At 44.7% G+C, this 26,214-nt stretch overlaps 1 long non-coding RNA gene across 5 annotated transcripts; it reads left to right on the forward strand.

Annotated features, from left to right (window-relative positions):
* The first annotated feature begins 12,254 nt into the window (after positions 1–12,254).
* On the forward strand, positions 12,255–16,796 carry LOC123110108 (uncharacterized). Of its 5 annotated transcripts, none has more exons than XR_006453163.1 (8): positions 12,256–12,658; positions 12,867–12,941; positions 13,099–13,697; positions 15,512–15,575; positions 15,710–15,809; positions 16,017–16,076; positions 16,208–16,306; positions 16,417–16,796. It is a non-coding gene; the product is annotated as an uncharacterized lncRNA (long non-coding RNA). The 5 variants fall into 5 exon arrangements; XR_006453165.1 differs by having other exon boundaries at positions 12,257–12,658; positions 13,096–13,205; positions 13,593–13,697; positions 16,208–16,796; XR_006453162.1 differs by having other exon boundaries at positions 12,258–12,658; positions 13,099–13,205; positions 13,593–13,697; positions 16,208–16,796.
* Positions 16,797–26,214: the final 9,418 nt, after the last annotated feature.

Raw genomic sequence — 26,214 nt, forward strand, 5'->3', positions numbered from 1 at the left:
AAGTTCTTCAAAGGGCTAGTTTGCCGTTTTGGTGTACCCAACAGGATCATCACTGACAACAGCACACAGTTCACGAGCCACGCCTTCATGCAGTACATTGAGGATCTCGGCAGCAAGGTTTGTTTTGCTTCCGTGGCACACCCACGAAGCAACGGCCAAGCAGAGAGAGCAAATGCTGAAGTTCTGTGAGGCTTAAGAACGAAGACCTTTGACAAGCTGCGCAAGAGTGGAAGGTGCTGGATTGACGAGTTGTCATCGGTTCTTTGGTCGAGCAGAACGATGCCAAATCGAGCCACCGGCCAGACACCCTTTGCCCTGGTCTACGGGGCAGAAGCAGTTCTCCGCACGGAACTCATATATGGGTCACCTTGAGTGCTCGCTTATGATGAGCTTGAGCAAGAGCGATTGCGGCAAGATGACGCAACGGTCCTTGAGGAAGATTGTCTCTGGGCGGCTGTGAGAGCAGCATGCTACCAGCAAGCCATGCGCCGCTACCATAGCCGCAAGGTTCATGCCCGGAGCTTTGAGGAAGGCGGCCTTGTTCTTCGGCATGTTCAGTCACCCAAGAATTCCAACAAGTTGACGCCAAAGTGGGAAGGCCCTTATCATGTAACGCGAGTCACCGCGCCTAGCGCAGTCCACCTAGAGACCGAAGATGCCCTTCCAGTGAGAAACTCCTGGAACATCGAGCATCTTCGTAAGTTTTACCCATAAGGTGCGGCTTCCGGGCCTCTCGGCAAGCTACCTTTTGTACAAGCTTTACCCGCAAAGCATGTGACCCTTTGTACAATGCCAGGCGCAGACCCTGAGCATAAATAAACAAAGCGCTAGTGCCCTAGGTCATAGCATGCATGCTAGATTGAGTCTCTCCCTCGGTTAGGGCTGATAGTGCTTAGCGGCAACTAACCCCTAGCATAGAGGTCGAGTTTGCATCATTTTGTTCCTATCCTTCCTCTTTGGTATGCAGGGTACATGATATGTTTCCGCCAAGCCAAGTGGAAGGAAGAGAACAAGCCAGCACCCGGGGCCCGGCAAGCCGAGCTTGCCGAGGGCAGAAGACACGGAGGTCCACCCACAGCAAGTCAAGGTTGCCGGGGGCTATAGATTCAGATAAGTTTCCTATCCCCTGTCATGTGTTTCCGTATGAAACTTGGGACGTATGAACCTCGTTTTGTTCCAAGGCTGTCGTGCTTCCCTCGTTCCTATCACCCAAGAGCTTCTTGGTTCAGAATATGGTTGTAGCCGTGGCGGCAAGGAAACAAGCGCAGGGCCCACCCCCACTTCGTACCTACCTCGCCAAAGGCGTAAATTTGGGCGAATGGAGTGGGGGAACAGCGAGGCCTGCTGCCGGGCAATGATGCTTATATTGAAAATAACAAGGACTTGTTCCTTGGTATGGGCTTTGCTCACACGCAGGCATAAGACCCGACAAGCACCCTTTTTTCCATTAATACGTTCCATCCAGGTACAGTTAGTACAGAATATAAACATGAAAAGGGAGGTTATAGGTTTTAGACCTAAATAAGGCCCGTAGGCTTACAAGTTAAAAAAAAGATAAGGTGCCCGTAATCCCTTTCTTGTCCCTCTCCTCAGGAAATGAAACGAGAAAGCAAAAGGGCAAAAGGGGCGCCTAGGCGAGGTACAAGCAGCAGAGGACACCAAGAGAACATGCCCGTGGTCGCCAAGAGAGGGTTGGTGTCGGTGTCAAAACCGGCGGATCTCGGGTAGGGGGTACCGAACTGTGCGTCTAAGGCTAATGGTAACAGGAGGCTGGGGACACGATGCTTACCCAGGTTCGGGCCCTCTCGATGGAGGTATTACCCTGCTTCCTGCTTGATTGATGTTGATGATATGAGTATTACAAGAGTTGATCTACCACGAGATCAGAGAGGCTAAACCTTAGAAGCTAGCCTATGGTATGATTGTTGATGTTGTCCTACGGACTAAACCCTCCGGTTTATATAGACACCGGAGGGGGCTAGGGTTACACAGGGTCGGTTTACAGAGGATGAGATCTACATCCGAATCGCCAAGCTTGCCTTCCACGCCAAGGAGAGTCCCATCCGGACACGGGACGAAATCTTCTATCTTGTATCTTTATAGCCCAACAGTTCGGCCAAAGTATATAGTCCGGCTGTCCGGATACCCCCTTATCAGGACTCCCTCGGTAGTCCCCGAACCAGGCTTCAATGACGATGAGTCCGGCGCGCAGATTGTCTTCGGCATTGCAAGGCATGTTCTTTTCCAAATCCAGTGCATCCGTCGTGGCGAATAGTGTCCGGCCTCCCAGTAAGGTTGTACTCCTCGGCTTCTATGCTTCCATAATGGTCACCTGCATGTGTCGATCGAAGACGAGGGGCTGGGGCATTTTTGCATTTGCTACCCTAATCCCGTAGGTGAGCCGTCTATTTGAGGAGATGGGGATCTTTAGGTCCAGACCACACCATCTTCCCCCAAGCAAGCATTCCATAGAGCGCGTCCAAAAGAGGCCATCCCCTCATTACTGGTCACCGCAGCCCTGCTCGCCGCTCCCCTAGCTCAAGGCCGGAGGATTGGGAAAAGTGCTCCATCCCTCACAGCCACCTAATAGAGCTGCAGAACAAAGGGTTCCTTCGGCCCGCATACATGGTCCCCGTCCAATCTGGACTAGCCACTTATAATGGCGGGGAGCAAGCGGAGAGATTCCCTAACCCATCTCGGGAGGAGCGAGTATGTCTCGTTCCATACCTGCTAAGAGGCGTCGGGTTTCCAATCCACCCATTCCTCTGTGGGCTCCTGGAGTTCTATGGTCTCCAGTTGCATAATCTTACCCCCGCCTCCATACTGCACATCGTGGGTTATGTTGCTCTCTGCGAGCTGTTCCTGGGCTGTGAAGCTCATTTTGAATTATGGAAGAGGTTATTTTGCCTCATCCCCCGCAACCAGGAGGGATCTATATATCAAGTGGGCGGCGCCGAAATATGGTGCATCGCCCAGACCGGATACCTATCCGGTACTCCAAAGACGGCGTCCGAAGACTGGACCTTGGAGTGGTTTTATGTTGATGACGTTCCCCTTCTAGACCCAGTCTGGACGGGCCTTCCCGAGTTTACCAATACGCCGCTGAAGAAACGCCAAAGCTGGCGCCCTCGGAGCCCACGAGAGGAAGAAAACAAGGAAGTCTTCTATCTGATGAGCCGGATACGAACCCTGGCCAAATCAGTATTGATGATAATCAAAGTTATGGCAATATTCATAATAAGGGGAGTGCAGCCACTTCAATATAGAGGAAAACCTATGTGGCACTTCAATGGAGAAGACGATGCCTCCCACTGCGGTTGCAAAGGTCTGGACTCCACCACATCTTTGGCGAGGATACTGTCCAAATTGTACAAAGGAGAATAAGAGTAGTTCCTCCGCATTAAACCGCATGATGGGTTTTCCATGTACAACCCCTGAAGCTGGGTAAGTTGTCACCTTTTACTCGACTCTATTCGTTCTCACCTTCTTTGTCACAATTATTTACCTTGCCGTTTCGAAACAGGAACTAAGTAAGGCCATGAAAGAGTTCAATAACCCCTCTCCGCAGCCAGAGGATTCCGGCTGGGCTCACGCCCCCGGACTTGAAGAAGATCCGGACATATTTGTCGAATTCGTTGACGGGGCTTTCTATCAGGCAAGCAGTGGCGGCTCTTTAGTGGCCATCATTGCGGATTATCCCGGACTGCTTATCGTGTCGTACGTAAGTAATGTCGGGGTTCCAACCTTCCGAAAGAATTCCTTCATTTTGCCATACCTTAAGCTCATATGCCGTACTTTTATAGAAACGACAGTCGGGATGTCGTGCGGAAACCGCGGAGGCTTCTCGGCAAGAGGCGGCTAGACAAGGTAGGCTTAAACGGAAGGCGGTTAGGAGTGATACACAGGCGCAGAGGTATTCGTCAAACTTGCCCCGTGGTTTATTTGGTCCTTTTGTCGAGGCCTGACGGCTTTAATTACGTCCGAACAGGAAACGTCAGACTATGCTCGGGGACCCTACCGGCCACGCCTCTAGCAGCCGGATTTCTGGATCGTATTCACAGGCGGAGGCGGACGTGGGGACAGTGCCAAACTGTCCTCCTGCGGAGGACACGGATATGCTTTCAGCCAAAAATTCATAAGTGGAGAGCGCCATGAATCACCGGCGCCGACGGGCCGTACTCCGCGTTGGTATTTTTTCCGAAGAGGCGTTCAATGCCTTCAATTTTGGACACGCCTATATCCGCGATGCTCAAGATGGACTTGCCAGAGCAACGAACCAATATGTGAAGGATATACAGGTAAGAAAACTTAATAAGTATGTATAGTAGTAGCCCCTGAGACTTGAAACAGTTGGCACAACTGATTTAAGGATCATTAAATGCATAGGTTCTTGTAGAGAAGAATGCCCAGTTGTCTCAGGAGCTGGAGGAGTGTAAGGCCCATATGAAGGCCAATGTAGCGGAACAAGAGGAGTCCAAGAAGGCTTCTTCTGGTAATAATTTCCTTCTACCAGTTTGTATGTTCGGCACGGTTTAGAAATCTGATGAAAGATTCGGAAGATGACCCCGGAGGAAATCCGGAGACTGTGGGGAATAATGAGCTGCATCTGGGAAGTCAGCTGAAAGCGGGCGAACGTGTGCTGACGCAGTCTATTCAGGAGAAGAATAAGTTGCAAGATACTAATCTCCAACTGAGCATCGAATTGAAATATGTTCGGGCTCAGCTCGCCGACTCCATGAAGGAGAGACGGAGGCTTCGACGAGGCATTTATAGTAAGTGCTTGAACAAACTGTAGTATCATTCGGCGAGGCGGCATATTAACAGAGTTATGTCTACAGGTATGTTGACGGGACGCCCTGGAGAGGAGATACCCGGGTCTGCAGGCGATATGCTGCAAGAGCTTCCACAACTGCACGAACGATCACGGCAGGTGATGCAGGGTATTGCCCAGGCTTTGTGGCCGTCCGCTTCCCTGCCAGGAGGCATGAGAGAACTTGTAGAGATGCTCAAAGGAGCACGGTGGCGCTTCTGATTATGGAAGATATCAGCTTGCCGGCAAGGTGCGAGAGAAGCTTGGGCCATGGTAAAGACGCGATACGCCAAGGCTGACCCGAACCATATGGCCGAAGTCGGAGCGGCTGGTCCAAATGGACAAGAGATACCCGTTAGTTTGGTATATGATCAACTAGAATTAGCTGCAAAGTATTCCCAGCAGGATTGTAAGCTAGACAGCCTATTGGATGGTATAGAGGAAGAGTACATCCAGTCTATATGATTATGTAATTTGAATGGGCTCATGTACTCCCTAGCCGGATTGAAAATCATTTGTCATGGCGGACCTTTTCGCTTCAGCCCCCGGATCCGATAGTCCGGAGTGTATCCGAATACCCACACAGTTATGAAAAACCGGGGTATGCTTGGAAACCAGGCGTAGGGGTCATAAGTGCTTGAATAGACAAGTACCCAACTAGTTATGTTATATTACATGGATAGTAAGAAACATCTTCCAGAGAGAATAGTTCCGTTAGGGGTTCCTTTCTCTGGGTACGCATGCATCGATGTGCATGTCCGAACTACGAATAGAAGCGCAGGAAACAACATCTTTTGTTCACCGACCGAATATTCCCTTAAGAATGCTAGCTTTCGGCTTCACCCAGTCTGAGGTACACATCCGGCTCAACCGGCAGTAACAATCGCAGAGGTGCTCCCCTTATGCCCTAGCCGAATTAACGGGAACATAGGGCATAAATACAAGAGCCGGGCAACCCAGCATGGCCAAAACTTAAGTCATATCGATGCATATAATGGAGAAGAAAAGGCACATATGGAAAGAAAAATACATATATGGCTGGCAAGAGGCCATGAAAGTGGTTATATTTAGCTTCCGAATAGGAAGCCCCCAGGTATAGTGTGCACGCACAATGCGGCCGGAGTGCTCAGGGCATCCGTATAGTTTTAAGACTGCATATATAAAAAAGGAAAAAGGGGCGAGAAAGGAGGAAAGAGGACATAATTGAAGAGGCGGAGTGAAGGAGACAAACATTGGGTTCGGTGCTAGGCGTAGAATCTCCGGAGTTTGGCCGCGTTCCATGGGTTCGGCTCGAGTCTGTTGTCAGATGCATTGCGCAGACGGTACGTTCCTCCGGTGAGAACTTTATCAATGATGAAGGGACCCTCGCACTTGAGTTTGAGCTTGTCCTTCTTCTTCTCAGGTAGGCGTAGAATGAGTTCGCCAATATTATAAGTTTTGGCCCGTACTTCTCTGCTTTGATACCTTCGAGCCTGTTGCTTGATACGTCCATTTTGCATCATGCTTTTATACCAATATTTATTGCATTATGGGCTGTTATTTCACGTTATGTCACAATACTTATGGCTATTCTCCCTTATTTTACAAGGTTTATATGAAGAGGGACAATGCCGGCAGCTGGAATTCTGGGTTGGAAAAGGAGCAAATATTGGAGGCCTATTTTACATAACTCCAAAAGTCCTAAAACTCCACAGAATACCTTGAAATAAATAAAGAAAAATCATCTCCAAAGATGAAGGCCAGGGGGGGCACACCCTGCTCACGAGGGTGGGGGGCGCCCCCCTGGGTACGCCCCCCTACCTCGTGGGCCCCCTGGTGGCTCTCTGACGCCCATCTTCTCCTATATGAAGTCTTTCGATGATAAAAAAATCAAGAAGAACCTTTCGGGACGAGACTCCGCCGCCATGAGGCGGAACCTTGGCGGAACCAATCTAGGGCTCTGGCAGAGCCGTTCTACCGGGGACACTTCCCTCTGGGATGGGGAAATCATCACCATCGTCATCACCAACGCTCCTCTCATCAGGAGAGGGCAATCTCCATCAACATCTTCACCAACACCATCTCATCTCCAAATCCTAGTTCATCTCTTGTATCCAATTCTTGTCTCCAAGTCCGGGATTGGTGCTAGTAGGTTGCTAGTAGTGTTGATTACTCTTTGTAGTTGATGCTAGTTGGTTATTTGGTGGAAGACCATATGTTCAGATCCTTTATGCACATTATTACCCCTCTGATTATGAACATGGATATGCTTTGTGAGTAATTACGTTTGTTCCTGAGGACAAGGGAGAAGTCTTGCTATTAGTAGTCATGTGAATTTGGTATTCGTTTGATATTTTGATAAGATGTATGTTGTCTAACCTCTAGTGGTGTTATGTGAACGTCGACTACATAACACTTCACCATTATTTGGGCCTAGAGGAAGGCATTGGTAAGTAATAAGTAGATGATAGGTTGCTAGAGTGACAGAAGCTTAAACCCTTGTTTATGCGTTGCTTCGTAAGGGGCTGATTTGGATCCACATGTTTCATGCTATGGTTTAGGTTCACCTTAATACTTTTGTTGTAGTTGCGGATGCTTGCAATAGAGGTTAATCATAAGTGGGATGCTTGTCCAAGTAACGGCAGTACCCAAGCACTGGTCCACCCACATATCAAATTATCAAAGTACCGAACGTGAATCTTATGAGCGTGATGAAAACTAGCTTGAAGATATTCCCATGTGTCCTCGGGAGCGCTTTTCCTATTATAATAGTTTGTCTAGGATTGTCCTTTGGTACAAAAAGGATTGGGCCACCTTGCTGCACCTTATTTACTTTTATTACTTGTTGCTCGTTACAATTTATCTTATCAAAAAACTATTTGTTACCATTTATTTCAGTACTTGCAGAGAACACCTTGCTGAAAACCGCTTATCATTTCCTTCTGCTCCTCGTTGGGTTCGACACTCTTACTTATCGAAAGGACTACGATAGATCCCCTATACTTGTGGGTCATCAAGACTCTTTTCTGGCGCCGTTGCCGGGGAGTGAAGCGCCTTTGGTAGGTGGAATTTGCTAAGGAAAATTTTATTTAGTGTGCTGAATTTTTTTGTCACTTGTTACTATGGAAAGTAATTGTCTGAGGGGCATGTTCGGGGTATCTTCACCCCATCCAGCAGAGCAAAGAGTTGCTCCTCAACCTACTCAACCTACTGAACCTATTGAAAATTAAACTCCTTTTGAGATTCCTTCAGGTTTGATGGAAAAACTGCTAGCTAACACTTTTACAGGAGATGGAACAAAGCATCCAGATGAACATCTACGTTATGTGGATGATGTTTGTGGATTATTTAAGCTTGCAGGTATACCCAATGATGTTGTTAAGAAGAGGGCTTTCCCTTTATCTTTGAAGGGAGACACATTGACATGGTACAGGCTATGTGATGATGCGAGATCATGGAATTATAAAAGATTCAAATTGGAATTTCATCAAAAGTATTACCCTATGCATCTTGTTCATCGTGATCGCAATTATATATATAATTTTTGTCCTCGCGAAGGAGAAAGCATCGCTCAAGCTTGGGGGAGGCTTAAATCAATGTTATATTCATGCCCCAATCATGAGCTCACAAGAGAAGTAATTATGCAAAGTTTTTATGCTCAGCTTTCTGATAACAATCGCTCCATGCTCGATACTTCCTGTGCTGGCTCTTTCATGATGAAGAATATTGAATTTAGATGGAATTTACTGGATAGAATTAAACGCAACTCTGAAGATTGGGACCTCGACGAAGGTAAGGAGTCAGGTATGACACCCAAGTTTGATTGTGTTAAATCTTTTATGGACACCGATATTTTCCGTAAGTTTAACACTAAATATGGACTTGACTCTGAGATAGTAGCTTCTTTCTGTGAATCGTTTTCTACTTATGTTGATCTCCCCAAGGAGAAGTGGTTTAAATAACACCCCCCCATAGAAATGAAAGTAGTTGCACCTATTAAAGTTGAAGAAAAGATTATCACTTATAATGACCCTATTGTTCCCACTTCTTATGTTGAGAGACCACCTTTCCCTGTTAGAATGAAGGATCATGCTAAAGCTTCAACTGTTATTCGTAAAAGCAATATTAGAACTCTGAACAAGTCAAAGTAGAACCTAATATTGCTATTGTTAAAGATCTCTTGTCTGATAATATCGATGGGCATGTTATTCAATTTCAGGGTGAGACTGCCAGAATTGCTAAACCTTGTGATAAAGATAAACATAGACCTGTGGTGGGCGTGCCTGTTATTTCTGTTAAAATAGGAGATCATTGTTATCATGGCCTATGTGATATGGGTGCTAGTGCTAGTGGTATACCTTATGAATTATATAAAGAAATTAAGCATGAAATTGCACCTGCTGAGTTAGAAGAAACTGATGTCACAATTAAACTCGCCAATAGAGATACTATTTCACCAGTGGGAATTGTTAGAGATGTTGAAGTCTTGTGTGGGAAAACTAAATATCCTACTGATTTTCTTGTTCTTAGTTCCCCGCAAGATAGCTTTTGTCCCATTATATTTGGTAGATCCTTCTTGAGTACTGTTAATTCTAAGATAGACTGCGAAAAGAATGTTGTTACTATTGGCTTGGATAATATGGTTCATGAGTTTAATTTCTCTAAATTTAGTAAACAACATCGTGAGGAAGAATTGCCTAGTAAGGATGAAATTATTGGTCTTGTCTCTATTGCTGTACCTCCTAGTGGTCCTTTAGAACAGTATTTGCTAGACCATGAAAATGATATGTTCATGAATGAAAGAAGGGAAATAGATGAAGTATTCTTTAAACAGGAACCTATTCTGCAACACAATTTTCCTATTGAAATCTTCGGGGATCCCCCTCCACCCAAGGGTGATCCCGTGTTTGAGCTTAAACCATTGCCTGATAATCTTAAATATGCTTATCTTGATGAAAAGAAAATATATCCTGTCATTATTAGCGCTAACCTTTCAGAGCATGAAGAGGAAAGATTATTGAAAACTCTTAAGAAGCACCGTGCCGTTATTGGATATACACTTGATGATCTTAAGGGCATTAGTCCCACTCTATGTCAACATAAAATAAATTTGGAAGCTGATGCCAAACCAGTTTGTGATCCTCAATGACGTTTGAATCCTAAAATGAAAGAAGCGGTAAGAAAAGAAATACTCAAGCTTTTGGAGGCAGGTATAATCTATCCCGTTGCTGATAGTCAGTGGGTAAGTCCTGTCCATTGTGTCCCTAAGAAGGGAGGTATTACAGTTGTACCTAATGATAAAGATGAATTGATCCCTCAAAGAATTATCACAGGTTATAGGATGGTAATTGATTTCCTTAAATTAAATAAGGCCACTAAGAAAGATCATTACCCCTTACCTTTTATTGATCAAATGCTAGAAATGTTATGCAAACATACACATTATTGCTTTCTAGATGGTTATTCCGGTTTCTCTCAAATACCTGTGTCAGCTAAAGATCAATCAAAGACTACTTTTATGTGCCCTTTTGGTACTTTTGCTTATAGACGTATGCCTTTTGGTTTATGTAATGCACCTGCTACCTTTCAAAGATGCATGATGGCTATATTCTCTGACTTTTGCGAAAAGATTTGTGAGGTTTTCATGGATGACTTTTCCGTCTATGGTTCCTCTTTTGATGATTGCTTAAGTAATCTTGATCGAGTTTTGCAGAGATGTGAAGAAACTAATCTTGTCTTGAATTGGGAAAAGTTCCACTTTATGGTTCATGAAGGTATTGTCTTGGGGCACAAAGTCTCTGAAAGATGTATTGAAGTTGATCAAGCCAAGGTTGATGCTATTAAAAAGATGCCATGTCCCAAGGACATTAAAGGTATAAGAAGTTTCCTTGGTCACGCCGGATTTTATAGGAGGTTCATTAAGGACTTCTCAAAAATTTCTCGGCCTCTGACTAATTTATTACAAAAAGATGTACCATTTATCTTTGATGATGATTGTGTAGAAGCATTTGAAATACTTAAGAAAGCACTAGATTCTGCACCTGTTGTTCAGCCACCTGATTGGAATTTACCCTTTGAAATTATGTGTGATGCTAGTGATTATGCTGTAGGTGCTGTTCTAGGGCAGAGAGTTGATAAGAAATTAAATGTTATCCATTATGCTAGTAAGACTCTAGACAGTGCTCAAAGAAATTATGCTACTAACGAAAAGGAACTTTTAGCAGTGGTGTTTGCTTGTGATAAGTTTAGACGTTATATTGTTGATTCCAAAGATACTATTCACACTGATCATGCTGCTATTAAATATCTTATGGAAAAGAAGGATGAAAAACCTAGGCTTATTAGATGGGTTCTCCTCCTCCAAGAATTTGATTTGCATATTGTTGATAGAAAAGGAGCCGAGAACCCCGTTGCAGATAACTTATCTAGGTTAGTGAATGTTCTTGATGACCCACTACCTATTAATGATAGCTTTCCTGATGAACAATTAAATGTCATAAGAACTTCTCGTAGTACTCCTTGGTATGCTGATTATGCAAATTATATTGTTGCTAAATTTATACCACCTAGCTTCACATACTAGCAAAAGAAAAAGTTTTTCTATGACTTGCGACATTACTTTTGGGATGATCCGCATCTTTATAAAGAAGGAGTAGATGGTGTCATTAGACGTTGTGTACCTGAGCATGAACAGGAACATATTCTACGCAAGTGTCACACTGAAGCTTATGGAGGACACCATGTTGGAGATAGAACTGCACATAAGGTATTGCAATCTGGTGTTTATTGGCCTACTCTCTTCAAAGATGCCTGTAAGTTTGTTTTGTCTTGCGACGAATGTCAAAGAATTAGTAATATTAGTAGACGTCAAGAAATGCCTATGAATTATTTGCTTGTTATTGAGCCATTTGATGTTTGGGGCTTTGATTATATGGGACCTTTTCCTGCCTCTAATGGATACACACATATTTTAGTTGCTGTTGATTACGTTACTAACACTACTAGAGACTGGGAATTTGCCATCAGCCAGCTCTTTGCCATCTGCCAGCTGATGGCAAAGAACGTCTTTGCCATCTGCTTATAAAAAACAGATGGCAAAGAACTGACAGACGGCAAAGAACATGGTTGCCATCAGCGAATTCTTTGCCATCTGCCAACAGATGGCAAATAATCTTTGCCATCTGCCAGCAGATGGCAAAGAGGTTGGCAAATCATGTGGACGTCAAGAGTGTAACGGTGTATCAGCCCCACCTCTTTGCCATCTGCCAGCAGACGGCAAAGATTCTTTGCCATCTGCTGGCAGATGGCAAAGAGATGGGGTTATTTTTTTCCAGATAAAAAAACTGTGGGGTTATCCCTTCCCTCTCTCCCCTCCTCTCCCTCTCTCCCCTCCTCTCCCACGCATCTGCACGCATCTCACCAGCCGCCGCCCCACCACCCCGCCGCCCCGCCGCCCCACCACCCCGCCGCCCCGCTGCCGCCCCACCACCCCGCCGCCGCCCACCACCCCACCACCCCGCCGCCCGCAGAGGCCCCCCCTTTCCCTAGCGTGCGTGCGGTCCCCCGCGGCGACCTCTCCACTCGCCGTCGCCGTCCGTCGGGGAGGGAGCGTGCGTGCGGTCCCCCGCGGCGACCTCTCCACTCGCCGTCGACGCCCTCGGCCACTCGCCGTCCCGACCTCTCCACTCGCCTCCTCTGGCCAGCCAACCATAGTGGCATCGTTCCTCTGACACCGGTCGGCGCTTCGACTTCGACTCCTACAACCGGCACCTCGACTTGTCAACATCCTCCGTCGCCAAATCTTAACCACTACGAGTTCATCCGGCCATCGTCGTGAACCTCCAAGCAGATATGCCACGCCCTTCATGTGTATGTCCCGTTATATCTCCACTATGTTCCTCTCTTCTGATTTTCAGGAAGAAAGTTGATTGGTGGCCGTTTCCAGTATGTTTATATTAATTTTGCAATATAGATATTTGTTCAGATTCTTCTAAGCAGTGCTCTAGCAGAAGGGTGCTTCCCTTTCCTTACTGTTGTTGCTAAATATTTATTTTTGTGACATATGAGGACTGAATAGCATCAGGCCAACGACCTCACCCTGGGAGTCCACTTCTTCACGGTCACGACATCTGCCTTGAAAAATTATCTGGAGGTAATTTATTTGGTTCCCTCCATTGGATGTAGATGCCCTATTTTGTGTTGTTTAGTTGTATGCAGTTCATGCAAACGTCCTGAAGCATTTTATTGGCATTGGATAGAGCTGAGAAATTCTATTTATGCTTACAGTTTTGTGTGCCTTTTTCTAGCAGTGAGTTCCAGAGACGAATGGGGAACTGGACTTTGAGCTGGAGCGGTCATGTGTTCTTGCACCTGGGGATTAAAAGCCAATATACAATTTGTTCATTTTCTTTTAGAGGTATGTAACATTGATTCGTACGATTAGTTGGTACTTAAGAACATGGATACCCACACTTTCCAGGATGGCTCAAGCTGTTCTGATAGTTGATATAGATTTAAATGACTAGGAGAACCTAAGTGGCTCATTCATACGCCACCATTTCCAATATATATGGGGCAGTTCTTAAATGTGCAAATGTTCAAGAAATGAGTGCTCTCATTTGTCATGCCATGGAAGTATGGTTTGAAGTTTCCTTACTGCAAAGATTTTTCTTCAACATCTATGAGCTGGCTAGCAAAATTATTGTAACTACAATTCACATCAGATATAAGGCGACAAATAGGGCATCATCTAGGTCCATACATCTTAATATCATTTTCACTGACGGTTGCTTTGCTATCATAGTCATTGTTTATGACAGAATGTATAAACCACATGGAGCTTGTGACATCGGATGAAGCTAGCGCATGGCGGCATACAACAGGAGCTATTAGAGCTGGTTGTTACACGGTATTGCTTCCTGAAAATGGGTCGCTTCATCCTGAGTGTTTTATCTTTGTCGGGCATTACATGCTCATCCACATGCTGACCAATTAGTTAGTGAAAGCAGATAGGCTTTCCCTTGCAGAAGAACGGCATGCTCCCTTGCAAAAGAGTAGTAAGCATAGAAGTACAAATGTGGACTGGATTCAAACTTGTCAAAAAAAAAAAACTTGTGGACATGCAGGATGTAGATCTGGATTTTCTTAGGTTACATGGATGTCATTGCTATATTCGATATCATGGACACATTTAAAATGTTGCCTGCTGATTTTGTTTTTGTGTACGACACCCATCAAATGTTGTTTGCTTGTACACCATTTATGGGAAACATGATCTGATGTACTACTCTTTCCCGGGACATTGACCGGCTGCCCCTGTGCTATCTGCACCAACAAAACTCACCAATGAAAACTGAATCACAATTTAAGTGGCCTAATAAGGCCAACCCAAGAAGTCAAAACTTTAGTTTGATTCCTCAAAAAGGATCAAAACTAAATAAATAGAAAATACCACCTAATCTTCTTCTAATCTGATTTCCTAGGTTGGTCATCTTGTTGAGTATATCCATTAGTATTGAGTCTTGACTCGATCCAAGTCTTTCTTGCCGCACAGCACCGGTGCCATCTTGCCGCCGGTCTCGACGGCTTCCACATCTGTACTTGACATATATAACTGAAATACGACTGAAAGGTCAAAGTGGAATACGATCAGGATATCCGGATATGCATTTTTTGAGTGGATTGTACATGCTAAATCAACATATCATGTGTAGATCGTGTTGTAGAGTATATATGCGTAGATTGCTTGATTGGGTAGCACCTGCTAAATCAGTATCATGAGATAAAATCATGTACGTATACATGATTGATTACTGTACTTGGAAATTGAAATTCATATGTTGAGGTTGATATACCTGATGGGTTGCTGTAGTTGAAAAAGAGATTGCATGGTTGCCGAGCGGACTCCATATGACGGAGGAAATAATCACCGCCAGCGAACATAGGTAGGAGAGCACAATTTAAGGAGGAGGAGGTAGCGTCCATGTAGAGGACTCCATGAATATTTTAACCGGCAGAGTATTTTATTGAGATGGAGCCTTTTACGGGATTGTGGTTTTCTTTCTCCTTTTTCGTTGGAAGTTTTTTAGGTGATGACACTTTCCTTTTTCTTTCTTTTTTTGATCTGGACGCTTTACTTTTTTATTTCGAGGGAACGGCTGGAGGATTTTTTTTGTTTGTTTCACTAACGTGGGTCGTGTCAGATCGTTTTTCAATGGGACAGGATCATTTGTGTTACGCAAGTTTTCATTCTATCCTGTACGTAAATTTCAAAATCCAACGGTGTAATTAATTTTGATGATGTGGATTAATTAGAGTACTTAAAAGGTGCCTCCAATTAGTAATAAGAAGATGCTGTTTTCTTTTAGGAGGAGATTTATCAAGAAAAAAAATGAAACCTGAACTTGCTTGGTTACTTGGCAACGACCAAGCATATGCGTGTGCGTGTGTGTGTGTGTTTGTGTGTAGTCATCATCTTAAGTTTGGACAAGTGAAGTGGTAGGATCACATCTGCACGATTCATGTGTCCACTGTGATTTGCACTGTTTAACTCGCCTAAAATATTTGTTTTTTTGGTGATGGCGATCGCTTTAAATTAACCATATATCAAATGTACAACTATCAATGCATCTACTAGGGAGTTTGACACGGGATTGCACAAACCTGAACCTGCTCGGTTCAACATTCAGATGCTGAACATGGCATGCTTCTTATTTTTTGCAGGGCATGATGTAGTGCCCAGGATGCTCTTCGGATGGCTCCCAGGATGGGATTGAACCCAGTTGAGGTACCACTGCATTTCCTTCTTCTTCAATTGTTTGTGCCCAAGTGTTACCATTTTCTTGAGATTCTTCTTCAATTGCTTGTGCGCAACTGTCGGAATTTCTGTTTTTCATGGTTTTCTCGTTGCCGCATGTGCAGGTCCTTGGGAAATCAGGCCCTCCTGTTTCCAAGATCATAGGCTTTCACAAAGACAAGTATACCAAGGATGCCATGGAGAAAGATCGCCTAAAAGAACAAGGTATGTGATAAAATCATCCTGCTTGGGTAAATTTGTCGTCACACCACAACTGAAGCTGAGTTGGAATGCTTAGAACAGAGCCACGTTTGAAAGTGTGCAACATCATATAATTTTGAACTGAAGCTTCCTTGTTGTGCGTTAACAAACATGTTATATTGTTGATTTGCAAGATCATAGGCTTTCACATATCATGTTTCAACTTTGCAGGTCATAATGTTGTACCGAGGGCATAAAGTTGTATCCAGGATGGGCTTGCACCTGGTTGAGGTAGTGCTGCATTTCCTTCTTCAATTGTTTGAGCCCAAGTTTTAGCATTTTCTTGAGATTCTTCTTCAATTGTTTGTGCGCGACTGTCAGCATTTCCATTTCTCATGGTTATCTTGTCACCGCCCATGCAGGTCCATCCGAAATAGGACCATCCTGCTTGCAAGATCATGGACTTCCACAAAGACAAGTATAACAAGGATGTCAAGTAGAAAGAGCACGTAAAAACCAAGGTATGTGTGTTGTGCCATCACTACTGACGCTGAGTTGAGATGCTTAGAGCACAGCAAATATATTCCATGTGCTGGCTATTTTATTTGTAAAGAATTTTGTTTTTCTCAAGGGAAGGGAGGAGTAAATGAGATGGTGGGATTGACTCTAACCTGTCAATCTGCTGGTTTTGATGGCTGTAGTATGTGTTGTTCAGTTGCAACATAAGACATGGTTGTGCATGTTTTGATCCTTGTTGTGGAATCGAAACAACTCCTTGTATACTTTATTTGATTATTACTGCCAGTATTCTGCCTGTGAGCCATGGTGTTGATTTCAAGTGGAAGAACTGCTGTCCGTTGTTTTCAGGGTCCAAGAAGTATGTTTTCTTGTATTTAGTTTTTGTTTTGACCTTGTGAAACTTGCTACCTATGGATGAAACTGTGTAATATTGATGAAACTATGTATATGTACGGATGAAACTTGCTACTATTGGTAACATGGTTGGATACATATGTGTTCATGACTATTGGTAATATGTGTTGAATATGCTATATTGGTCATATAAATATATTTGTGTTTGATTTCTGTGAAAATGAATTGATATAAGAAAAATCAAAATTAAATGGGGCAATATAGTCGCAGATGGCAAAGAGCTTTGCCATCAGCTGGCAGATGGCAAAGAGGCCACGTGTCATGTTTGGGTTGGCCTATTTGGCTCTTTGCCATCAGCTAGCAGACGGCAAACAGCCTGCAGCCTTTGCCATCTGCTGGCAGATGGCAAAGTATGCTGTTAGCCTTCTAACGGGGCTAACCCCGTTAAGAGGCTTTGCCATCTGCCGGCAGATGGCAAAGCCACAGGCTCTTTGCCATCAGCCAGCAGATGGCAAAGCCACAGGCTCTTTGCCATCAGCCAGCAGACGGCAAAGAAGCCTTTACCGGCAGGGTTTCGGACGACTGGTTTGCCATCTGCTGGCAGATGGCAAAGCCTTTGCCATCCGCCGACCATGCCTTTGCCATCTGCCATGGCAGATGGCAAACTGCCAGATTCCAGTAGTGTAAGTGGGTGGAAGCTATTCCAACTAGTAGTGCTGATCATAACACATCTATTAAAATGCTTAAGGAAGTTATTTTTCCGAGGTTTGGAGTCCCTAGATATTTAATGACTGATGGTGGTTCACACTTCATTCATGGTGCTTTCCGTAAGATGCTTGCTAAATATGACGTTAATCATATGATTGCATCTCCTTATCACCCTCAGTCTAGTGGTCAAGTAGAATTGAGCAATAGGGAGCTCAAATTAATTTTGCAAAAGACTGTTAATAGGTCTAGAAAGAATTGGTCCAAGAAACTTGATGATGCATTATGGGCCTATAGAACTGCATATAAAAATCCTATGGGTATGTCTCCGTACAAAATGGTCTATGGAAAAGCTTGTCACTTACCTCTCGAACTAGAACATAAGGCATATTGGGCCATTAAAGAGCTCAACTATGATTTCAAACTTGCCGGTGAGAAGAGGTTATTTGATATTAGCTCACTTGATGAATGGAGAGCCCAAGCTTATGAAAATGCCAAGTTGTTTAAAGAAAAGGTTAAAAGATGGCATGACAAAAGGATACAAAAGCATGAGTTTCGTGTAGGTGATTATGTATTGCTATACAACTCTCATTTAAGTTTTTTTGCAGGTAAGCTTCTCTCTAAGTGGGAAGGTCCCTACGTTATCGAGGAGGTCAATCGTTCCGGTGCCATAAAATTCAACAACTTCGAAGGCACAAATCCGAAGGTGGTAAATGGTCAAAGGATCAAACACTATATCTCAGGTAATCCTATAAATGTTGAAATTAATATTATTGAAACCGTGACCCCGGAGGAGTACATAAAGGACACTTTCCAGAACGTTCCAGACTCCGAAAAGGAATAGGTATGTGGTACGGTAAGTAAACTGACTCCAAAACAATTTTTAAGGCAATATTTCTCCGTTTTGGAATATTTAGAAAAATAGAAAAATAAGCAGCAGTCCGGGGAGGACACGAGGCCTCCACGAGGGTGGAGGGCGCGCCCCCTACCTCGTGAGCACCTCGTGTGCCCTCCGGACTCCATTTCCTTGCACGACACGTATTTTGGTCAGTAAAAATTCATTATATATACTCCTGAAGGTTTTGACTCTCATATCACGCAAATATCCTCTGTTTTCGTTTCGAGCTGTTGCTGCTGCAGATTAAAGCAAGATGTCATCTCAAGATTCGCAGGGAGAAAGCTATGTGGCTGATTTCCTTGCAGACCCTAAGGTCTACAGAGACTTGGACCATAGTGGCTGGACCACAGAAGAAGAAGAAGACTATGAGCCTAAGGAGAAGGAGGAAACAAGCTCAGACGAAGATGAAGTTCCGCTACCTCAACCAGTGGATATGCATGTGGAGTTTAAAAAGTCAAGTCTACCTGATAGAGCAAACAAGCCAAAGATCAAGTTTATCCCTTTTTGTCTCTTGCAGGAAAATAAGCAAGAACTATGCAAAAGAGTATTAAGTCTTGAGCGGGAGATCGAAGACCTAAAAGAACAAAACATTATACTCAAGCGTAAATTGAGGAAGAAGCCACCGACAATACCTCCACCGCCAACAACAAAGAAGGAGAAATAATCACATGGGCATGGGCACTCCCCTTGGCAACTGCCAAGCTTGGGGGAGGTGCCCTGGTATCATATCACCATCACAACTCCTATCTTTACAGTTTTTCTTAGTTCGATCCTATTAGTAGTATCTTGATTTAGTAGAATAAAGTCGTGGCATGATCTAGTTTTTAGTTTTGCTTTACGATCCTTCTTTGTAATCGAGTTCGTGAGTTATATAATAAAGATTAGTGTTGAGTCAAGGGCTTGATTGTTTTACCATGATCTTGGGTAAGTAGAAGAAAAGAATAAAAAGAATCAAGGAGCTCATATTGATCTTAGTGAAAGTAATGACTTCACATAGAAAGAGTATGATGATTAAAAGTTGTTGGGAGTCGGCAAATATATCTTTGGTCATCGTTGCAATTAATAGGAAGTAATAAGGAAAGAGAGGTTTCACATATAGATATATTATCATTGACATCTTTTATGATTGGGAGCACTCATTAAAATATGACATGCTAAAGAGTTGAGGTTAGACAAGGAAGACAACATAATGAGTTATGTTTTCTTACATTCGAGATAAAGTATGTTGTCATGGATCCTCTACCGTGTTGAGCTATCCTTTCCCCCTCATGCTAGCCAAATTCTTAGCACCAAGTAGAAATACTACTTGTGCTTCCAAATACCCTTAAACCAGTTTTGCCATGAGAGTCCACCATATCTACCTATGGATTGAGTAAGATCCTTCAAGTAAGTTGTCATCGGTGCAAGCAATAAAAATTGCTCTCTAAATATGCATGACTTATTAATGTTGAGAAATAAGCTTTGTACGAACTTGCTGTGGACGCAATAAAAGCGACGGACTGCATAATAAAGGTTCACATACAAGGGGCAATATAAAGTGACGTTCTTTTGCATTAAGATTTTGTGCATCAACCCTAAACGCGCATGAAAACCTCTGCTTCCCTCTGCGAAGGGCCTATCTTTTATTATTATCCTCTACCTCACAAGAGTCACGGTGATCCTCACCTTTCCTTTTTCATTTTATCCTTTGGCAAGCTCAGCATGTTGGAAAGAGTATGATATACATATCTAATTGGATGTGGGGGAGCGTGAATTATTATAGTTGACATTACCCTTGAGGTAAAAGGTTGTGGGGCAAAACTATAAGCCCCTATCTTTCTTTGTGTCCGATTAAAACTCCGTAACCACAAGTATCGCGTGAGTGCTAGCAATTATGAAGGACTAAATGATAGTTGAGTATGTGGAATTGCTTTTAAGCTCTGACATAGACTCTTTCCGATGTTATGATAAATTGCAATTGCTTCAATGACTGAGACTATAATTGTTGGTGCCCAATAATGTTTCTGATTCATGCTTTGGCTGTGTGAATAGATCATTACTTGAACATGGGTAATCATATGACAAAAATCTAATTATGTTGCTGTTATGAAATAATCATGATGCCTTCATGTCCATATTTTGTTTTTATCGACGCCTCTACCTCTAAACATGAGGACATATTTATTGTTATCGGCTTTTCGCTTGAGGACAAGCGAGGTCTAAGCTTGGGGGAGTTGGTACGTCCATTTTGCATCATGCTTTTATACCAATATTTATTGCATTATGGGCTGTTATTTCACGTTATGTCACAATACTTATGGCTATTCTCCCTTATTTTACAAGGTTTATATGAAGAGGGAGAATACCGGCAGCTGGAATTCTGGGTTGGAAAAGGAGCAAATATTGGAGGCCTATTTTACGTAACTCCAAAAGTCCTGAAACTCCACGGAATACCTTGAAAAATAAATAAAGAAAAATCATCGCCAAAGATGAAGGCCAGGGGGCCCACACCATGCTCACGAGGGTGGGGGGCGCCCCCCTGGGCGCGCCCCCTACCTCATGGGCCTCCTGGTGGCTCTCCGATGCCCATCTTCTCCTATATGAAGTCTTTCGATGATAGAAAAATCAAGAAGAACCTTTCGGGACGAGACTCCGCCGCCACGAGGCGGAACCTTGGCGGAACCAATCTAGGGCTCTGGCAGAGCCGTTCTGCCAGGGACACTTCCCTCCGGAGGGGGAAATCATCACCATCGTCATCTCCAACGCTCCTCTCATCGGGAGAGGGAAATCTCCATCAACATCTTCACCAGCACCATCTCATCTCCAAACCCTATTTCATCTCTTGTATCCAATTCTTGTCTCCAAGTCTGGGATTGGTGCTAGTAGGTTGCTAGTAGTGTTGATTACTCTTTGTAATTGATGCTAGTTGGTTTATTTGGTGGAAGACCATATGTTCAGATCCTTTATACACATTATTACCCCTCTGATTATGAACATGGATATGCTTTGTGAGTAGTTATGTTTGTTCCTGAGGACAAGGGAGAAGTCTTGCTATTAGTAGTCATGTGAATTTGGTATTCGTTTGATATTTTGATAAGATGTATGTTGTCTAACCTCTAGTGGTGTTATGTGAACGTCGACTACATAACACTTCACCATTATTTGGGCCTAGAGGAAGGCATTGGGAAGTAATAAGTAGATGATGGGTTGCTAGAGTGACAGAAGCTTAAACCATAGTTTATGTGTTGCTTCGTAAGGGGCTGATTTGGATCCACATGTTTCATGCTATGGTTAGGTTCACCTTAATACTTTTGTTGCAGTTGCGGATGCTTGCAATAGAGGTTAATCATAAGTGGGATGCTTGTCCAAGTAAGGGCAGTACCCAAGCACTGGTCCACCCACATATAAAATTATCAAAGTACCGAACGTGAATCTTATGAGCATGATGAAAACTAGCTTGACGATATTCCCATGTGTCCTCGGGAGCGCTTTTCCTATTATAATAGTTTGTCCAGGCTTGTCCTTTGCTACAAAAAGGATTGGGCCACCTTGCTGCACCTTATTCACTTTTATTACTTGTTGCTCGTTACAATTTATCTTATCAAAAAACTATTTGTTACCATTTATTTCAGTACTTGCAGAGAACACCTTGCTGAAAACCGCTTATCATTTCCTTCTGCTCCTCGTTGGGTTCGACACTCTTACTTATCGAAAGGACTATGATAGATCCCCTATACTTGTGGGTCATCATTGCTTATAGAGTGCGGAACGGGCTTTAGCGACATCACGCTCCTCCTCCAAAGCATCTAAGTTGTCCTGCCGGTCTAGCTCAGCTTCCTTCTCTTCATACATGCGTACGTGAGGTGAGTCATGAATTATATCGCAGGGCAGCACTGCTTTTGCGCCATACACCATGAAAAATGGTGTGTATCCGATGGTGCGATTCAGCGTGGTCCGCAGCCCCTAGAGTACGGAGTCGAGTTCCTCGACCCAATGCGTGTCTGATTCCTTCAAGAATCGCACTAGTCTGGGTTTGATGCCGCTCATAATAAGACCATTTGCACGTTCGACCTGACCGTTTGTTTGGGGGTGATAGACAGATGCGTAGTCGAGCTTAATGCCCATTTTGCCACACCAGGCTTTCACCTCCTCGGCTGTAAAATTCGAGCCATTGTCAGTAATGATACTGTGGGGGACACCGTAACGGTGTACAACCTCCGATATGAAGTCTATCACTGGTCCAGATTCGTCCATTTTAACTGGTTTGGCTTCTATCCATTTGGTGAACTTGTCCACCATGACCAATAAGTATTTTTTTCTTATGGTTTCCCCCTTTAAGGGGTCCCACCATATCCAGCCCACAGACCACAAAGGGCCAAGTTATGGGGATCGATTGGAGAGCGGTATGGGGCATATGGCTCTGATTGGCAAATAGTTGACAACCAACGCAATGTTGGACAAGGTCATGTGCGTCTGCCCGGGCTGTCGGCTAGTACAATCCTATCCGAAAGGCCTTGCTTACGAGAGCTCGGGCTGCCGCGTGGTGCCCGCCTAGTCCGGAATGGATTTCGGCTAAGAGCCGCTGCCCTTTCTCTCCAGAGATGCATCGTTGGAGCACTCTGGTGGCGCTCTTCTTGTAGAGCTCTCCTTCATGGACTTTGTAGGCTTTAGAGCGTCGTACAATACAACGTGCCTCATTTTGGTCTTCGGGTAGCTCCTGCCTATTAAGGTAGGCCAAGAAGGGCTCGGTCCACGGGGCGCTGATAGCCATTATTTCGTGGGCCAAAGATGTTATTTCGGTGGCAGAGCCTCCGATTACGTCAGAAGATTCAGAATCTGGGGTTGTGTTCGGAGCCGGAATAATAGCGCCGGACTCCCCTTCCCATGCCACAGACGGCTTGAACAATTTTTCTAAGAAGATATTAGGTGGGACGGGGTCGCGTCTAGCATTGATGCGGGCGAGGATATCGGCCACTTGGTTATTTTCTCTGACCACATGGTGGAATTCGAGCCCCTCGAACCGAGCTGACATTTTGAGGACGGCATTGCGATAAGCCGCCATTTTCGGGTCCTTGGCGTCAAAGTCTCCATTTACCTGAGATATTGCGAGGTTCGAGTCCCCGCGCACTTCGAGGCATTGAATGCCCATGGAGACTGCCATCCGAAGACCATGTAACAGAGCCTTGTATTCGGCTGCATTGTTGGAGTCTGTGTATAATATTTGGAGGACGTACTACACCGTGTCTCGATGGGGGATGTCAGGACGACACCCACTCCCAATCTGGCTAGCATTTTGGAGCCGTCGAAATGCATGATCCAATTTGAGTACGCGCCGTACTCCTTAGGGAGTTCGGCTTCTGTCCATTCGGCGACGAAGTCAGCCAGTACTTGCGACTTAATGGCCCGCCGTGGTTTGTATGGTATGTCGAACGGAAGGATCTCAATAGCCCATTTAGCAATTCGGCATGTTGCGTCGCGGTTATTTATTATGTCATTGAGTGGTACTTCGGAGGCCACCGTGATCGAACACTCTTGAAAGTAGTGTCGTAGTTTCCGGGATGCCATGAAGACCGCGTACGCTATCTTTTGATAGTGTGGGTATCGAGATTTGCATGGAGTGAGGACGGTGGACACGTAATATACCGGCTTTTGGAGCGGGAACTTGTGTCCGTCTGCCTCTCGTTCGATGACGAGCACTGCCTTCACAACTTGGTTTGTTGTGGCTATGTATAATAGCATGGGTTCACCAATGTTTGGCGCGGTCAGGACTGGGTTTGTGGCCAAGAGTGCCTTTATTTCTTCTAGTCCGGCCGTGGCCGCGTCCATCCACTCAAAGTGTTCAGTGCGTCGAAGAAGGCGATACAGAGGTAGTGCCTTTTCTCCTAAGCGGGAGATAAAGCGGCTTAAGGAAGCCACGCATCCAGTTAGTTTCTGGATTTGCTTGAGGTCTTTTGGGATAGCCAACTGTGACAGTGCTCGGATTTTTGCTGGATTGGCTTCGATTCCTCTATTGGAAACGATGAAGCCAAGAAATTTTCCAGAGGGCACTCCGAAGACACACTTCTCCGGGTTTAGCTTGATGTCGTATGTTCGGAGATTATTGAACATGAGCCTCAAGTCATCTATTAAAGTTTCGACGTGTCTTGTTTTGATGACCACGGCATCTACGTAGGCCTCTACTGTCTTGCTGATTTGTTTTTCCAGGCATGTCTGAATCATGCGTTGGTAGGTTGTGCCGGCGGTTTTTAGCCCGAAGGGCATGGTGTTAAAACAGAAGGGTCCATACGGAGTGATGAAGGCCGTTGCGGCCTGGTCAGACTCCACCATCTTTATTTGATGGTATCCGGAGTATGCATCAAGGAAACACAATGAGTCGTGTCCTGCGGTGGCATCAATGATTTGATCAATGCGGGGAAGGGGGAAGGGATCCTTAGGGCAAGCTTTATTGAGGTCTTTGAAATCGACACACAAGCGCCATCATTTGTCCTTTTTTGGTACCATTACCAAGTTTGCTAGCCAATCCGGATGTTTGATGTCTCTGATGAATCCGGCCTCGAGTAGCTTGGCTAGCTCTTCTCCCATGGCTTGCCGCTTAGGCTGTGAGAAGCGTCTAAGAGTCTGTTTGACTGGGTTGTATCCTTTCAGTATATTGAGGCTGTGTTCGGCCAGCCTGCGTGGGATGCCCGACATGTCTGAAGGATGCCAGGCGAAAATATCCCAATTTTCACGCAGGAAGTCTCGCAGTGCGGCGTCTATTGTGGGGTTCAGTTGTGTCCCTATGGAAGCTGTCTTTGAAGGGTCCGTTGGGTGGACCTGGAATTTGACTATCTCGTTCGCTGGCTTGAAGGAGGTGGATTTAGGTCACTTGTCGAGTATCACGTCGTCTCTGTCCACTGTTGCTCGCAGTGTTGTCAACTCTTCAGTCGCGAGGGCTTCTGATAATGCCTCCACGGCGAGGGCGGCAGTTTTATTTTCAGCGCGGAGTGCGACGTCCGGATCACTAGCCAAAGTGATGATTCCATTGGGCCCGGGCATTTTGAGCTTCATGTACCCGTAATGGGGTATGGCCTGAAAACTCGTGAATGCGTCCCGCCCCAAGAGGGCGTGGTATCCGCTGCTGAACAGGGCCACTTGGAATGTAATTTCTTCGGACTTGTAATTCTCCGGCGTGCCGAATACCACATCGAGTGTGATTTTTCCCGCGCATTGTGCCTCTTGGCTAGGGATGATTCCCCTGAAGGTTGTGCAGCTTCGTTCAATGCGGCTCTTGTCAATTTCCATCTTGTTAAGGGTTTCCTCATAGATGAGGTTTAATCCGCTTCCGCCGTCCATGAGCACTTTAGTTAGCCTGAAGCCAACCACTATTGGGCTAAGAACAAAAGCGGCTAGTGCTCGGACTGTTCGAAATTGAGGTTCATCACTGGCATTGTAGGTTATAGCCGTGTCGTTCCATGGGTTTATTGTTGCCACGTGGCAAACTTCTGCGAGGCTGAGCTGAGCTCGCTTGCGCCTATTATTTGAGGCGAAAGTCTCGAAGACTGTAAATACCTATTGTTGTTTCCAGCGGGATGTTGCTCTGATGTATGTTTTATGAGGAGATCCTCGCTACTCTTTGCTACCTGACGGAGTATCCAACATGCTCTAAGGCTATGCGTTGGCGTAGTGTCCGGTGTGCTGTGAATCTTGCACGGCCCGTTTAGCCATTCTTCCAACACGGTTCCGCGCCTTGCGGCGGGCTTTATTGTTTTGGTACTTGAATCGGGTGACTTATGCGAGCTTTGTTGGAAATATGCCTTAGAGGCAATAATAAAATGGTTATTATTATATTTCCTTGTTCATGATAATTGTCTATTGTTCATGCTATAATTGTATTAATTGGAAACCGTAATACATGTGTGAATACACAGACTACAACATGTCCCTAGTGAGCCTCTAGTTGACTAGCTCGTTGATCAATAGATGATTATGGTTTCC

The sequence above is a fragment of the Triticum aestivum genome, chromosome 5B (assembly GCF_018294505.1).
Source record: "Triticum aestivum cultivar Chinese Spring chromosome 5B, IWGSC CS RefSeq v2.1, whole genome shotgun sequence".
NCBI lineage: Eukaryota > Viridiplantae > Streptophyta > Magnoliopsida > Poales > Poaceae > Triticum > Triticum aestivum.